The sequence below is a fragment of the Rhagoletis zephyria genome, unplaced genomic scaffold (genome assembly GCF_001687245.7).
Source record: "Rhagoletis zephyria isolate East Lansing unplaced genomic scaffold, Rhagoletis_zephyria_1.1 Rzeph_scaffold_01749, whole genome shotgun sequence".
In the NCBI taxonomy this organism is placed as follows: domain Eukaryota; kingdom Metazoa; phylum Arthropoda; class Insecta; order Diptera; family Tephritidae; genus Rhagoletis; species Rhagoletis zephyria.
This window is the reverse complement of record NW_016158833.1, coordinates 23891-41455: the sequence shown is the minus strand read 5'-3', so window position 1 is coordinate 41455 and position 17565 is coordinate 23891.

Below are 17565 nucleotides of genomic sequence, written 5' to 3'. Positions count from 1 at the left end.
CATCAGAAGTGGTCCGCGAAACCATACCAGTAAATAAGTAATCAAATTGAAGTAAAAAATTAATAATGGAAAAGGAAAACATTAGTGCGGAAAAGTATTCGCTGCTCCAGCTAAAAGCTTGGTGCACTGCCGTAGGGCTAAATGCTAGTGGTGCGAAAGCCTCTCTCGCCGAAAGGCTTAGCGAGCTATCGGCGGAGGCTCATGGATCGTGCCCAGCAGAGGGTGCTCCCGGTAGGAGCGGCGCTTCAGGGAGAAGCTTTATTACACCAACAACCAGCGGTGAAAATGACGAAGACAGCAGTGAAAGTGGCAACAATGACAACGGAATGAACGTCGAAGACAACGGTTCGAACGGGGCACAGAATAGCGGTAAAAACAACGCAGCGGACTACAGTGCGAATGGCGACAACAGCGGAGCGGAAAATGTTGCGGACAACGGCGAGTACAATGGTGCGGAATATGTCGATGGTGATGACTTGCTACGTATTGGCAGTGGTAGTTTTGGCAGACAGGTATGCGAAAAAGATGTCGAGTTCCAACGTTGTGAAAGTGCCCCAGTGTGCGTTTCGGCAAGTAACCAAAACGATGAGTCTGAGATCAAAATACTGTTGCTCGAAAAGGAAGTTGAGGTCTTGAAATTAAAATTAGCACCCAAAAAAGAGAAAAAAACAGATACATGCGCTACGAATACTGCCGGAATGCCCTTCGGAACCGTGAAACAGTTACTAACTGACTTCGAAGGCACCGGAAACTTTGAAGCTTGGCAGTCTTAGCTGCTAAATTTGCGTGAAGTTTTCAAACGAAATGTTGGCAATAGATATGCAAGATGTGAACGAAATAGATTTGGTGATTGGTAGTAAAGTTAGTCACGACAACAAACAACTTTTTCAAAAGATCTTTTACAAGGAATATTTAAATGTCGAAAAACCTGAAGAGCCCGAAGTTAAGAAAGAAATACAACTGCACTTAGAAAACAATAAACCATTCAGTTGCGCTCCTAGAAGATTGATGTATAGTGAAAAGTCAGAGTTACAAAAAATATTAGATGAATATTTGAAAAAGTGATACATACGCCCTAGTAGCACGGAATTCGTTTCGCCGATTGTGTTAGTAAAAAATAAAACAGGCGAGCTACGGATGTGCATCGATTATATGAAGCTTAATAAAATTACAGCAAAGGATAGTTACCCTATACCACTAATAGATGACTTGTTAGACAGGTTAGTTAACAAGAAATAGTTTACTAAATTAGATCTCAAGAATGGGTTTTTTCATGTCTTTGTTGAACAAGAATCAGTAAAATATACAGCGTTTACCACTCCTTTAGGACAGTTTGAATTCCTACGAATGCCGTTCGGGCTGAGAAACGCTAAGCGCTAAAAAGATTTAGAGTATATTTACAGGGCATGAAATTCAAAATTGTAACAGATTGTAACTCTTTGACGTTAACGCTTAACAAAAAGGATAATAATCCTAGAATCGCTAGGTGGGTATTCGAACTACAGAATTGCGATTATGTCCTAGAACATAGGTCGGGGAAAAGGATGCAACACGTAGACGCACTCAGTAGGTTGAATAACGTTTTAACGGTTCATACAAATACGCTTGAGGAAACTTTGATTATATGCCAAAACAGAGATGAAAACATAAAGAATATCAGACGGAAACTTATTTTTTTACGTACCAGACTCAATGGAAGAACACGTTCTATACAAATATCACGACGAGCTGGGACACATAGGCGTTGACAAACTGATAGAAATAATAAGTAGAAGTTACTGGTTCCCTAACATTAAAAATTGCATAAAGTGCATCGCGTTCTCCGCGAAATACGGGAAAAAGGAAGGATTTCTTAACATGATCCCTAAGGGAAATAAACCTTTCCAGATGGTTCATATTGATCACTATGGACCAATCCATAGTACTAATACAAAGTATAAGCATCTACTAGTAATAATAGACGCGTGCAAAAAATTTGTTAGGCTGTATCCAGCAAAGACAACAGCGTCTAAACAAGCTTTAGAGTCCCTGAAGGATTACTTTCGAGCATACAGCAGACCTAGTTACCTTGCATCTGAGAGGGGTACCTGTTTTACGTCCAACGAGTTCGAGGAGTTCCTAAAAGTAAATAACGTTCAACACATTAAGGTGGCAACAAATTCTCCCCAAGCAAACGGACAAGTAGAAATCGTCAATAAAAGCCTAGGTCCAATGTTAGCGAAGGCAGTAGACTCAAAAACTACTACTTGTTAGAACAACGTGTTAGAATCTGTGGAATATGCAATGAACAAAAATCACAAAGCAATCAACGAACATCCCAGCATAATGTTGTTTGGGGTTTCGCAAAAAGGGAAAATAATAGACACGCTCGAAGAAAATGTTTTAGGTTCAATACAGGTACATGACGCTAGACCAGTTCAAGATATCAGGAGGCAGGCCGAAACAGTACAATAGAAAGCGCAAAGTTACGATAAGGAATATGCGGGTAATAAGCGGTTGCCCCCACGTAAATTCAAGGTAGGAGATTACGTCGTGGTAACAAACTCCAGCTCTCAAATAGGAGTGTCAAGTAAGTTAGTACCAAAATTTAAAGGACCGTACAGAGTGGCCAAAATCTCAGAAAATTATCGTTACTTGATAGACGACATAGAGGGTTTCCAACAAACCCAAATACTATACAAGGGTACCTGGCCAATTACAAACTTAAAACCGTGGTTCGAATGTAAAACGACAAGAAGTATGACCAATCAAAATAATAATAATTTAGGAGCACACGGCGTAGAATCAGGGGATTCTAGTCGTCATGATGGTCGAGTTGTAAGCGTAGTTACTACCAATATAAGTGCAGATAAAAGTAATGTAAACGTAGATTTAAGCAAGTAGGCATTGTGAAAGTAGCTCGCAAGTGTAATAATAGGATAAACATTGATAAAGTAGTTTAACTAGCCCATAAGCGATAGACTGTATTCTGTCTAGACCTTAAGCAATGTTATCGTTTTGTAAAAAGATATCGAAAAGTACTCCATCTTAGAAATAAAACGGCACAATCTTGCGAACTTAAGAAGAAGCCAGACGTGTTTTATTCGATTTGCGAAGTTCTTTAGACCACCTGACGCGTTTTCAAAAGCAAAACTTAAACCAAAAGAATTTTACAATAGTTAAGTAGCTAGGCAAACCGGTTTTCCTATTCTTTATTTGGTGCTCTCGTTTTGCCGAAATTAGTGAACAATAAGCGCGATAACAACTATGCATGTAATTATTGGTGAGTAGGTAATACCTTGTAGACATATATATATGAAGGTATGTGTATCACTCACCTGGTTACTCCAGCATCCTGTTGAGAACCTGTGGGGGGAGAGAGAGCTGCCCTAAGCATGGACATACATACACTGAGGGAAAAAAACTTTAGAATTAAAAAAACGTGCTAATTTAAAAAAATACGCATATGAAAGAGCACCAACCCAACTCGTTTTAAATTTGTGTGTGTACGTTATAAAATATGTCGTTGTGAAGTGCACAGATGGTTTTTTGCTATTCGAAATTATAATTAAGAAGAAAAAATAATTAATTTTGTGCTCCGTCTAGGGCTGGGAAATTCACCCGGATTTTTCAACTATCCGGATAAACCAAATATTCAAAATCCGGATACCTAAATGAAAAATCCGGTTACTCTGGAAGCTGAGAAAATATTCGGCTATCCGAATATCCGGATTTTTCGTTATCAAAACGATATTTTCATTTCCCAATACCTGGCGCTCATAAATGTGTAGTAACAAGTTTTCTACTGCTACGCACAGTGTACGAAAATAAACTATATTGTACGTTACTATTTCGTTTCGTTTATTACTTTAACAGTTCGGTACAATACGAAACAAAACGGCTGAGTTCACTTTGGCGATAGTACACTACCGTAGTTTAGTAGTTACAGACGAAACAACAAACGAAATGAATCGTGCAGGGAAAATATTTTTATGTATGTACATATATGCAATAAACAAATACAAAACGAATGGCTGCAATGAACAAAAAAAATAAAAATGTTTTTTAATTGAATTGGATATGAAAATTTACAGAAAAAATTATTTTTCACGTAATTGAAACGTTCGCATACATATAAAACGTACCCTATGGTACAATTGTCACTAACGAAAAGCAAACGTTTCTCGTTGGGGAAAATGACAGTGAATCTTACAATTTGTTTCTGACTATTTACAAAACTGTACAAAACCACAAGTGATATGATGATCGATGAGCAAATGGGAATTGTTTTGTACAGTTTATTTTCGTACCCTGGCTACGCACAAAATTGTTTGTATAAATTTTTAAATTTCCAAAATTCTACTTAGGCATTTCAAAGGCTTCTTTTCGAATTAAAAAGTTCAACAAACAAATTTATGCGTATAGAAAACTTGCTACTTCATATGCATGAGCGCCTGATATTGGGAAATCAATGTATCGTTTCGTAAAAATAAAAAAATATATAAAATTGACCGCGAGAGTTTTTTCATGGCTGCAAAGTATCATGGACGGAATAATGAAAGCTGTTACGATAATTTTGGTCGTGGTGAATGCTTTACCAAATTGTAGCATTTTAACCGGATATCCATACTCTCCGGATTTTATTCGTGTATGCGGATAGTCCCAGCCCTAGCTCCGTCTGATACTACTTGAACCCGGACTCTCTTGGCAGCAACCGATTGCATCAAGCGTCTTTGCAGTNGAATAATGAAAGCTGTTACGATAATTTTGGTCGTGGTGAATGCTTTACCAAATTGTAGCATTTTAACCGGATATCCATACTCTCCGGATTTTATTCGTGTATGCGGATAGTCCCAGCCCTAGCTCCGTCTGATACTACTTGAACCCGGACTCTCTTGGCAGCAACCGATTGCATCAAGCGTCTTTGCAGTCTCAGCTACAGCCATACATGTAAATGTGTTTTTAAATGTTGAGTTTGAATCAACATCACATTTGTACAGATAAACATGTCCCACCAGCAAAAAATTTCACTTCTGAAAAAAGTAAGCGAATTAGTAATACTCATATATGTAATACTCCTATATTGGCAGTAAGAGCTAGTACCGTCCGAAAACACTACAGTACAGATATATCAATAAACACGTACGAAAGAAAAGGAACACATACGTTTATAAATAAACATGTACACAACACATATATTAAAACGGCACTCAAGTACACAATGCATTGACAAAAATGGTACTAGACTGTCTCGCTTGGATTTCGGAATGCTTACACATTGAGAAGTTAGCTTACTGCCAATATAGAAGTATTACATATATGGTAATAGGTCGCGGGCAGGGATCGAGGTTATTTCGTTGTAAGAGAAAAATATTTTTTGTTCTTGTCCTTTTCAAGATATTTTAATACTAAATTCATATAAACCAGTGTAGCGCTCAACTGATGGAATCATATCCCTGCGTATGCGAGTTGCTGATTTCTAAACTTCCAAGGACGACGGTCAACTGATTGATTCATATCCCTGCATACGCGAACTTCCTTGGAAGATGGTCAACTAATCATTTCATATTCATGCATACGCGAGTCAGATATGCAAACAACAAATAAACTGATATTCCCAGGTTTGCAATTTTGTAAGATACGAAGATCGTAGGACATCGGCCGTGTTAAAATTCATCAAAGAATTCAGTAGTTAGGCCCTCACTTTTGCTATTACAGATTCATTTACTAGCTATTACCTTTTGCTACTGGGGCACCATGTATGTGTATTACACGTATTGTATGTATATAATAGAAATATTCACTTTTTCACTTGATGCAAATACGAACATTTTTGAATCGTAATCAAATAAAAAATTTTAATTTTTATAACGCGTTTGTTTTCTCAGTGTACATTCATAAGTGAGTGCACACGCCTCCAACAGCGGTGCTATTGTCTCGACACTGACCAGTCTTTCAATTACTTCCGATCGCGAGTAGGGCGCGGATCATTAAAATGCGTAAATGCATCGTGCGAACACGTGGAAAAAGAAAAACAATTATCAAAAAAGTGTAAATTACGCTACAGGCAAGTATTCGGGAATTCTTAAGTACGCTAATAAAAAAAATTCTGAGTCTCAGAACAACAATGATAAAAACTTAAGTGTGTGAATATGGATACTAATAAATAAAAGTATAAAAGCTACAACTTATTTGAATTCGTGAACATAGAAATAAAAGGTAAAAAAACTTAGTTCATTTGTGAGCTTACATATGTCACAATTTTCCACCGAAAGTCACCGCAAAGGCACAAAAAAAATTTGAAAAGAAACTAAAAATGGAATTGATAAACGAATGAACTTAGTAGGAAATACCAAACAAGCGGATAATGTGAAAACGAAACGTACAAATTAAATAGATGAAATAAAAATGGAGGAGCTGGTTGGTAAGTTCCTTTTCTGGCATGTTTAATAGCGTATTTCACGCAAAATTAAGTAAAACCTCAAACTTAATAACAAACGACTAAATTAAGCAAAAGAAAAAAAGGTAACCCTAGCAAAAAAATCATTAGAAATATGTACATTAAAGTGGTCCAAAAATGTATTGTAATGGCACTCACGCGATGTGGTAACATCTTACATGGCAACACTTATGTTGCCCAAAATAATAAAATTACATCGCGTGTGTTGTCAACACTGCCGAGCTTACGATCCACATTCGTTCTAGAAGGTGTATCGTAGCTCGGCTTCCAGGAAGCCATTTGACACTCGATACTCGCCTTTCAACCTGACCGGTCATATAAGTTCAATAAAATTTAATTAACGTTTGTGAAAAATTAAAACAAGAATTTTTTTATTTTTCAAATCGAAAGTAGTACTCGCGTGTGTACACTATTTTTATTATAAACATAATTCACTGCTTTACCGTGGAAACTCGGAGTGTTGTAACTCCATGTGTAGTGCTGCTATCCATACCTGGCATAGCGGAGCCCCAGTTGGAACCGGAGCTGTGACCCGGCGTTTTAAAGGCGTTTCATTGCACGGTAAGAGGGAGCGCAACATGGCGACCGTGATGCAGAGCCACGTAATCTGCTCCAAAATGAAAAAGTGCTAAAGGCACTGTAAAGTCGCTGGTGGTGGCCCCGGTTGGTGGGAAAAACCCTAACATAATTTTTTACATTAAACGGTGGAGTATGGTGCGCGAGGTACAGCATAAATTCTATGCAAACGGCACATTTTAAGAAAGTTCCAGCATTGTGCGAGATGTACAGCACATTTTTAAGTAACCAGCAAATTTTTAAAGAAAGTTCCAGAATTTTATACGGTTTTCGGGTACAGCCGCGCCGCCAACCGCTATCTACATACATACACGTAGATATGTATGTATAACGGCTAACAACATCAAGCCACGCCACCACCATTATATATGTACAAATGTATGCATAACGGCAAAACAACAGCAAGCCACGCCACTCGCAGCTAACGGAGTATACAAATATAACGGAGACGAAAGCCAAAAATACAGTAACCACATATGTAGCAACATTACTCGACAGATTTTTCCAACGGATTTTTGCATGGTACAGACTGCAGCGAGGGAGATATGCAGACGGGTGAAACTATTAGGCATACATATGTATACGTATATATATATTTTTATACATGAATCTTTTTTATTATAAATTCTTTCAATATAAAGTGGATAGCTTTTTAGATTTTTGTGCAAATTGGCATTTCTAGTTAAAACATAAAAATTGAATTTGAATTGATATTTAAACGAGGTTGTACTTCTGTACGTACATGTACCTCCATTTTGTTTTTGATAGCCTTAAGTGCTTTATTTGATTAACAAAAAAAATTTTGCGAATTTTTGATTGAACCATATACATACATATATATGTATTTCCATTTCTCCTTTTTAGGCCTAAGTGCCTCATTTGATTAAAAAAAAATTTTTTTTTTTGAATTTATGATCGAAACATTTACATACATAAATGTACTTCTATTTCGCAATTTTGCTAGCACTAAGTGCTTCATTTGATTAACAAAATAAAGCAAACATTTTTTATTTTTTCTTGAAAATTGAATTGACATAATTGAACTAAAAGTTCTGAAGTGTATAAGCTTCTATTACTCCATTTTTCTAGGATTAAGTGATTTATCTGATTAACAAAAAAAAAAAAAACTTGAAATTCAATCTATAAAACCAAATTAAAATTTGCGATTACGCACATATGTACTTTTCTTGCTATATTATTCTAGCTTTAAGTGATTTATTTGATTAACAAAAAAATTGTTGAAGTAATATTACAAAAGTTTCGTGGGTATGCACATACATACATACATACATACATATATGTATATGTACACCAACTTACCATTAAGGTAGTTCATTTGATTACATGAAATTTAAAGCCATCGACTAAAAATTTTAACTCCAAATAGAGCCTATAAATATTAAATATTAAACGAATATTTCCAACAACAACTTTTCGAAGAAATGAACTTTTTTAAAAATATTTAAAAACTAAAATTTTCAAGTATCCACCTAGATATAAGTGACGCTTCTCAACAACATTAAACATTACTAGCTTTAAGTGATTCAATACAGTTTTACTTTTCACCTTATTAACTATTACTAGATTTAAGTGACCCAATACAATTTTTCTGATCGTTTTCGATTACATCTATTTACTTGCTTTATCTTTTTTTAAAGTACAACTTGCTGAATTTATCGGAAGTTGATTCAAAACCGTATACCGATGTACATACATGTGTTCGACCCCCATATATATCAAAATTTAGAACTTCTTTAAATACAAAAAAATTAAGCAAACAACTTGAAATCTTTTGCTTTGCATGTGTGCTGCATGAAATTCCCCGATATCCCAACTGCATGAAAACCCCTTGTTGCATGCGATTTTTCAGCCGATGACCTACTGAAGAAAAACATAAGTATTTTTCATAATTCAATTTCTTTTTAATTTTTTTATACAGGGTGAACGATAGCTTGTTTTCTTACATGTTGGGTTTCCACTTCTTTGAGATTAGCCGGTTATGAGCGAATTCGATAAACAATTTAAAGTATATAAAGCAGATTTTGATAAGATTACGAAACGCATTTTACAAAATAGACCGTTGTCTTCGAATGCGAAAAAATTAAACGAATACAAATATTCGCTTATCACAGCTTACAATAATATTTTATTACTAGTTATTGGTAATAGTTCGGCCCATACCTGTAATTTGAAAGAAGTCGAAGTTAAATTAGCTCGTTGCAAGGAACAGTTAGCAAAGTGCTTTAATAAACTGAATTGTCGCGTTAGGATTCCACCTGATAGCTTATCGCTAATTTGCCAATCAGACTTAGCTGACTCTGAGTCAGAAGAAGAATTTAGCGACGCCAAGTCAGAAGCTTCGGTACAATTCAGTCTTAAAAGAAGTACTTCACTTCCATCCTTTAAAGATCTGCTAACAATATCCGACGAGCCGTCAACAGCTACCAGTTCACCAAATATTTCTAAATTTTTTCAAGAATTTTTAGACATGGCTACCCCTGAACAGAAAAAATCGTTTATTAGTCTTTGTGCCTCAATCATTAGTTAAAATTACAATGGAGATCCGCTAGCACTTGAATCGTTTATAGACAAAATTAATTTAATTGAAGATTTTGCAGACGAAAACTTAAATACGACTTTTATATCATTTTTGAAATCGAAACTCGAAGGCAAGGCACGTGAAGCAATTTCAACAGAAGTTAGTTCAGTTAGGCAAATAAAAGATGCGTTGAGAAATAGAATAAAGCCAGACAACTCGAAAGTTGTAGCTGGGAAAATTGCATCTTTACATGTCATAAACAACAATTATACGGAATTTGCTAAGCGTGTCGAGGAGCTTTCGGATGCTTTAGAGCGCTCTTTGATCATTGAAGGTATGACACAGTCTAAGGCTCATGAAATGGCAGTCGAGCAAACAGTAAACGTTTGTAGACTCAATACTTGGTCGGATTTGGTCAAATCAATTTTATCGTCAACTACCTTCAGTGATTCAAAGGACGTAGTAGCAAAAATGATAGTCGAAGAAAATAATCAAGTGAAAGAGCGCCAAGTGTTAGCGTTTCGATCCCGAGTAAATAGGCCAAATAGCTTTAGAGGTAGTTTCAGAGGGACGATACGAACGATATAATTAACATTATGGGCGTCACTTCAAACACCGTTTCAACTCTAGGTAAAATAACGACAAATCTGACTTTTTCGGACTTTTTTATAAAACNAATACTGTTGCTACTCTGGGTAAAATAACGACAAATCTGACTTTTTCGGACTTTTTTATAAAACATACATTACATGTGGTTAACGACGACTTTAATATTCCAGCAGACGGCATATTGGGTGAAGACTTTTTAAAATTCAATAAATGCGTTATCAGCTACGCAAGCAATTGCATTTCTTTCTGGGTAGGTAACAAAAAAGTCGCGTTTCCGATTCTTCACGGAACTGAAAGCGATACCTGCGTAATTCCACCCAGATGCGAAGTTTTTCGTCTTTTTAATTTAGGAAGTTCACCAGAACCACTTTTTTTGGAATCACAATAAATCGATAGCGGTGTATTCACAGCACGATGTATAATTAGTATAAGCAACCCAATCGTCAAAGTCATAAATACCACAAACGATATAAAATACGTAAAGAACTGTAACATCCGGACTGAAAAACTTTCTAATTTCAATGTTTATTCTATAAATAAGACAAGAAACGACGACAACCGGACAAAAGAACTGATTAACGTTTTGAAAAAACAAATCCCTAGTTACGCTGAAAGCAAATTACTTAACTTATGCGTAGATTACGCAGACATATTTGCACTTCCCGACGACAAAATGACGTTAAATAACAGTTTACATAAAAAATTACCGATTACCATATTCCCAGCGTGAAGAGATAAATCGCCAAGTTAACAAGTTATTAGAAAATGAATTAATCGAAGAAAGTTATTCGAGTTATAATAGTCCTTTAATTGTCGTCCCAAAAAAAGATACTAATGGTAAAAAAGCATACCGTATGTGCGTAGACTTTCGCGCTGTTAACAAAAAATTGATTGCCGATAAGTTCCCTCTCGCTCGAGTTGACGACATTTTAGATAACCTCGGACGGGCGAAATATTTCTCAACCTTAGACCTTTTTTCAGGGTTTCATCAAATCCCTTTACATATTGATTCACGTGACGTTACCTCCTTCAGTACGGACCGTGGAGCATTCAGATGGAAAGTATTACCGTTTGGGTTAAATGTAGCACCAAATTCATTTTCGCGTATGATGACAATTGCTTTTTCCGGTATTCCGCCTAATGTGGCATTTCTTTACGTTGACGATATAATCGTTATTGGATGTAGTGAAGCACATCACATAAAAAATTTAGCGAAAGTTTTTGAGACTTGTCGAAACTTCAACCTAAAACTCAACCCTAATAAATGCAATTTCCTTCGGCCGGAAGTTACATTCCTAGGCCATAAATGCTCAGCCAAATGGGAGCGCAACATGGCGACCGTGATGCAGAGTCACGTAATCTGCTCCAAAATGAAAAAGTGCTAAAGGCACTGTAAAGTCGCTGGTGGTGGCCCCGGTTGGTGGGAAAAAACCCTAACATAATATTTTTACATTAAACGGTGGAGTATGGTGCGCGAGGTACAGCATAAATTGTATGCAAACGGCACATTTTAAGAAAGTTCCAGCATTATGCGAGATGTACAGCACATTTTTAAGTAACCAGCAAATTTTTTAAAGAAAGTTCCAGAATTTTGTACGGTTTTCGGGTACAGCCGCGCCGCCAACCGCTATCTACATACATACACGTAGATATGTATGTATAACGGCTAACAACATCAAGCCACGCCACCACCATTATATATGTACATATGTATGCATAACGGCAAAACAACAGCAAGCCACGCCACTCGCAGCTAACGGAGTATACAATCATAACGGAGACGAAAGCCAAAAATACAGTAACCACATATGTAGCAACATTACTCGACAGATTTTTCCAACGGATTTTTGCATGGTACAGACTGCAGCGAGGGAGATATGCAAACGGGTGAAACTATTAGGCATACATATGTATACGTATATATATATTTTTATACATGAATCGTTTTTATTATAAATTCTTTCAATATAAAGTGGATAGCTTTTTAGATTTTTGTGCAAATTGGCATTTCTAGTTAAAACATAAAAATTGAATTTGAATTGATATTTAAACGAGGTTGTACTTCTGTACCAGACATCTGCAGCGGGTGCATGATTTTCGTGTATACTCGATCATCTAACAAAACCCGTTTGGCATCGTTCTCTGTATACGAGCAGAAGTATTGTTCGTTATCGACTGAGCTCAAGACGAACATGTTGGCCACAACACCCGATTGCTTTTCATACATACTTGATTGGGTTCGGGTGCTTTGCAGCTCAATATACCCGGGTGTTCGAGTTTCAACCCGAGTGTGCACAAAATTTTCTTGATTGGCTTATGACGTTTTTGTTTCTACAAAAAATGTTGCCTTCTCATCGCGGTGTTCTTAGTTTTTGTGCGTAGAGGGCAAAGAGAAGGTTGAATTTTTCGGTAGTTTGTTTAAGTGTACATTTAACCATTTCTTATATTTTTGCTCATACAAAATGCGACATCACGACGCCTACATCCATTTAGGTATAAATGTGTGTAGATCGGCAATGCCCAAGCTCTATACACTCGGTGCACATTTATTTTTTGTAAAAGTACTTATGTACCTACATAGTTTTAGGCTGTGTTCTAATATACACACACAGCTTTCCACGCGAAACTATACGAAATAGATGCAAAAACATTTTTGTCTACTTCGCTTCTAATTTTTTCATTGCGTATGCACAAGCACAAAGCAACAACATTTTCGTATGCTTTGTGGGAACATATTGGGGCCAGTTACCTTCAGCGTAAATTTCTTTGTTGTCCTGCATTTTATCGCAATGTTCGGGTGTCCGTTTCATTGTTACACAAATTTTCGGGTTAGCTGCGGGTGTCCGAGTGTGGTGTTCGCTTGTGCTCAATTTATAGCGAGGGTGATCGAACAGACTCGTTCGTAACCAAAGCAGCTGTCGGGTATGCATCTCGATCGAACACATAGTAGCCGAGTGTGGCGTTCGCTTGTGCTTGATTTTTAGTGAGTGTGATCAAAAAGGCTCGATCATACTCAAAGCTGTTCTCTGTTCTGTACGTACATGTACCTCCATTTTGGTTTTGATAGCCTTAAGTGCTTTATTTGATTAACAAAAAAATTTTGCGAATTTTTGATTGAACCATATACATACATATATATGTATTTCCATTTCTCCTTTTTAGGCCTAAGTGCCTCATTTGATTAAAAAAAAATTTTTTTTTTTGAATTTATGATCGAAACATTTACATACATAAATGTACTTCTATTTCGCAATTTTGCTAGCACTAAGTGCTTCATTTGATTAACAAAATAAAGCAAACATTTTTTATTTTTTCTTGAAAATTGAATTGACATAATTGAACTAAAAGTTCTGAAGTGTATAAGCTTCTATTACTCCATTTTTCTAGGATTAAGTGATTTATCTGATTAACAAAAAAAAAAAAAACTTGAAATTCAATCTATAAAACCAAATTAAAATTTGCGATTACGCACATATGTACTTTTCTTGCTATATTATTCTAGCTTTAAGTGATTTATTTGATTAACAAAAAAATTGTTGAAGTAATATTACAAAAGTTTCGTGGGTATGCACATACATACATACATACATACATATATGTATATGTACACCAACTTACCATTAAGGTAGTTCATTTGATTACATGAAATTTAAAGCCATCGACTAAAAATTTTAACTCCAAATAGAGCCTATAAATATTAAATATTAAACGAATATTTCCAACAACAACTTTTCAAAGAAATGAACTTTTTTAAAAATATATAAAAACTAAAATTTTCAAGTATCCACCTAGATATAAGTGACGCTTCTCAACAACATTAAACATTACTAGCTTTAAGTGATTCAATACAGTTTTACTTTTCACCTTATTAACTATTACTAGATTTAAGTGACCCAATACAATTTTTTTGATCTTTTTCGATTACATCTATTTACTTGCTTTATCTTTTTTTAAAATACAACATGCTGAATTTATCGGAAGTTGATTCAAAACCGTATACCGATGTACATGTGTTCGACCCCTGTATATATCAAAATTTAAAACTTCTTTAAATACAAAAAAAAATTAAGCAAACAACTTGAAATCTTTTGCTTTGCATGTGGGCTGCATGAAATTCCCCGATATCCCAACTGCATGAAAACCCCTTGTTGCATGCGATTTTTCAGCCGATGACCTACTGAAGAAAAACATAAGTATTTTTCATAATTCAATTTCTTTTTAATTTTTTTATACAGGGTGAACGATAGCTTGTTTTCTTACATGTTCTTTTCCCATAGGCGGTTGGTGTAATGGCACTACACGCGATGTGGTAACATCTTACATGGCAACACTTATGTTGCCCAAAATAATAAAATTACATCGCGTGTGTTGTCAACACTGCCGAGCTTACGATCCACATTCGTTCTAGAAGGTGTATCGTAGCTCGGCTTCCAGGAAGCCATTTGACACTCGATACTCGCCTTTCAACCTGACCGGTCATATAAGTTCAATAAAATTTAATTAACGTTTGTGAAAAATTAAAACAAGAATTTTTTTATTTTTCAAATCGAAAGTAGTACTCGCGTGTGTACACTATTTTTATTATAAACATAATTCACTGCTTTACCGTGGAAACTCGGAGTGTTGTAACTCCATGTGTAGTGCTGCTACCCATACCTGGCATAGCGGAGCCCCAGTTGGAACCGGAGCTGTAACCTGGCGTTTCATTGTACGGTAAGAGGGAGCGCAACAGTATGTAAAAAAATAAGGTCGGATTTTTAATGCCGCCACTCCCTAGAATTGTTATATACCGAAAAAAACGTACACANGAGCTGTAACCTGGCGTTTCATTGTACGGTAAGAGGGAGCGCAACAGTATGTAAAAAAATAAGGTCGGATTTTTAATGCCGCCACTCCCTAGAATTGTTATATACCGAAAAAATCGTACACATATTTTTTTATTTTGACATCAAAAAATATTTAGGGAGTGCTCAAAGCGCTCAAAGTTTTCCATTTATTTTATATGGAGACAAAAACAATTTTTCGTAGAAATGCTATACAACTCTTGAAAATCAATATTTTTCGACCGGAAAACTGTGGTTCTCTTCAGGAGGCTTCCAGTATTAATATCCAATTGTTTATTTAACAATTTTTTATGACTAAAGATTTTTTTTTGGTCCCCCATTGCAAGGCCTTGGAGGACCTATAAAATATAGTTACAATGAAAAAATTGTTAAAGAAACAATTGAGTATTATTACTGGGAATCTCCGATCGAAAAATATTGATTTTCAAGAATTCTACACTATTTCTACGAAAAGATGTTTTTTCTCCATACAAAATACATGGAAAATTTTGAGCGCTTTGAGCACTCCCTAACTATTTTTTGATTTCAAAATAAACAAGTAAGAAAATCTAAGTTCGGGCGGAGCCGAACATTAAATACCCGGCGCAAGTATTAAATATATGTTTTCCACCTTTCCGAAAGCTACCGCTAGATGGTAAGCCGGGGTGTATCAATTTTGAGTAAATTAGCGTCCTTAAATTTCGAATTATTGAAGTTTCAAGCATTTCTGAAATTTACCGTTATATAAAAAGCGGCCATAATTTAGTCCGATTTCAATAATTTTCAACGTTTTGCTTTTACTTGGCAAGCACAATAAAGATACCGAGTTTGGTACAAACTGGTAGAACGGTTACCGATATACATATATGTGATCATAAGTGGGCGGTGCCACGCCCATTTTCCAAAATTTTACCATAAACGTATCTCTTGGTAAAGAATTGTTGCAAGCATCAACTTTGAATAAATTAGCTTTAATATTTACTGATTTATCGAAGATTTTGTATTTCTCTAAATTACCGTTATATGGGATGTGGGCGTGGTTATTGTCCGATTTTTTAAATTTTCGGCCATTTAGTATGCTGTATCAAGGCCAACAACTTTGCCAAGGTTGGAAGAAATTGGTGCAGCGGTTACCAAGATATACACATGTAACCATAAGTGGGCGTGGCTACGCCCATTTTCCAAAAATTTATAATATTCTTATTTTTCGTGTGAAAATTATTACAAATGTCAATTTTGAGCGAATAATCTTCAATAGTTACTAAAATATCGCAGTTTTCGTATTTGTGGAAATTACCGTTATATTGGAAGTGGGCGTGGTTATTGTCCGCAGTTTTCGTATTTCTGGAAATTACCGTTATATGGGAAGAGGGCGTGGTTACTGTCCGATTTAGCCCATTTTCAATACCAATTTTCAATCATTTTTTACTCGAGTTATCGTGTACACGGACAGACGGACAGACGGACGGACAGACAGACATGGCTTAATCGATTTCTCTATTCATTCTGAGCATATATGTATACATTTGTCTATATCTATCTCGATTCGTTTTGGCTGTTACAAACAACCGTTATGTGAACAAAATTAATATACCCTTGTGCACAAGTGCGCTCGGGTATAAAAATAGGGTTATATTTTTTTCGATATAGATCAATCCTTGGGTGTGCCGGCATTAAAACTCCGACTTTATTTTTTTGGACCACTCTAATGTACATATGTATATCCTAAAATCTACAAAGTATTTATTTCCGCGGGCTGCCTCGGTTTATTCAGCCCGCTCACCAGTGGCTGACGATCCTCCCACGTCGACTTGTTTTCTCAGCTGTTGTTAGCCCACCGATCTCCTGTGTCAGTATGTAGCCGTTGACCCAATTTACCAGCGCTGGAGCTCCACACTAACGACGTATCCGCGGTGACTGCTTTCGTGGGCACGGAAATTTAAGTACATATGTATGTATACGCGTTCTTGGCCGTCGCTGTGTGGACGTAAGCACGCTGTTGGAAGCTTTCTATGCTTATAAGCTTGTAGGTGAGTGTGGGTATCTGGTGCATATGATTCCGATACAGGGGCTACTTAATGTCGTTGACGTCCAGCAATATTTTCGAGTAGGTCGAGGTCCTTTTTCACGTATACTGTTGGCGACTTATAAACAAAACGGGTAGGTTAAGTATTTGAACGTGCCTAGTCATTTGTTGCGCACTTGCCAGTAGACATTTTTGCATATTCATACATGTAAACCTAAGCAATCTAGTGACCGCAAAAGCGCACGTATGTAGGATTGTGAACTACTAAGTGGACACTTTCACTTACCTCGAACTCCAATCTTTTTGCTCTGCAGCGGGAATCGGCGAGACTCCGCTCGACAGCTGCCAGTATGCTTGAGGAACTGCTTTGGACACACCGTTCCGGTTTTTCTTTAATTAAAAGTCTTTCTTTTTTCTTTTGACGGAGTATAGCCGCGCACTTTTCACAACTCACTACACTTAATATCTTTTATGCACACCCCGAGCTTAACGTCAGCACTAAAAGAATGCCGTTGGCTACGCTTAGCCCCTTTTATACGGGTAATTAAGCCGA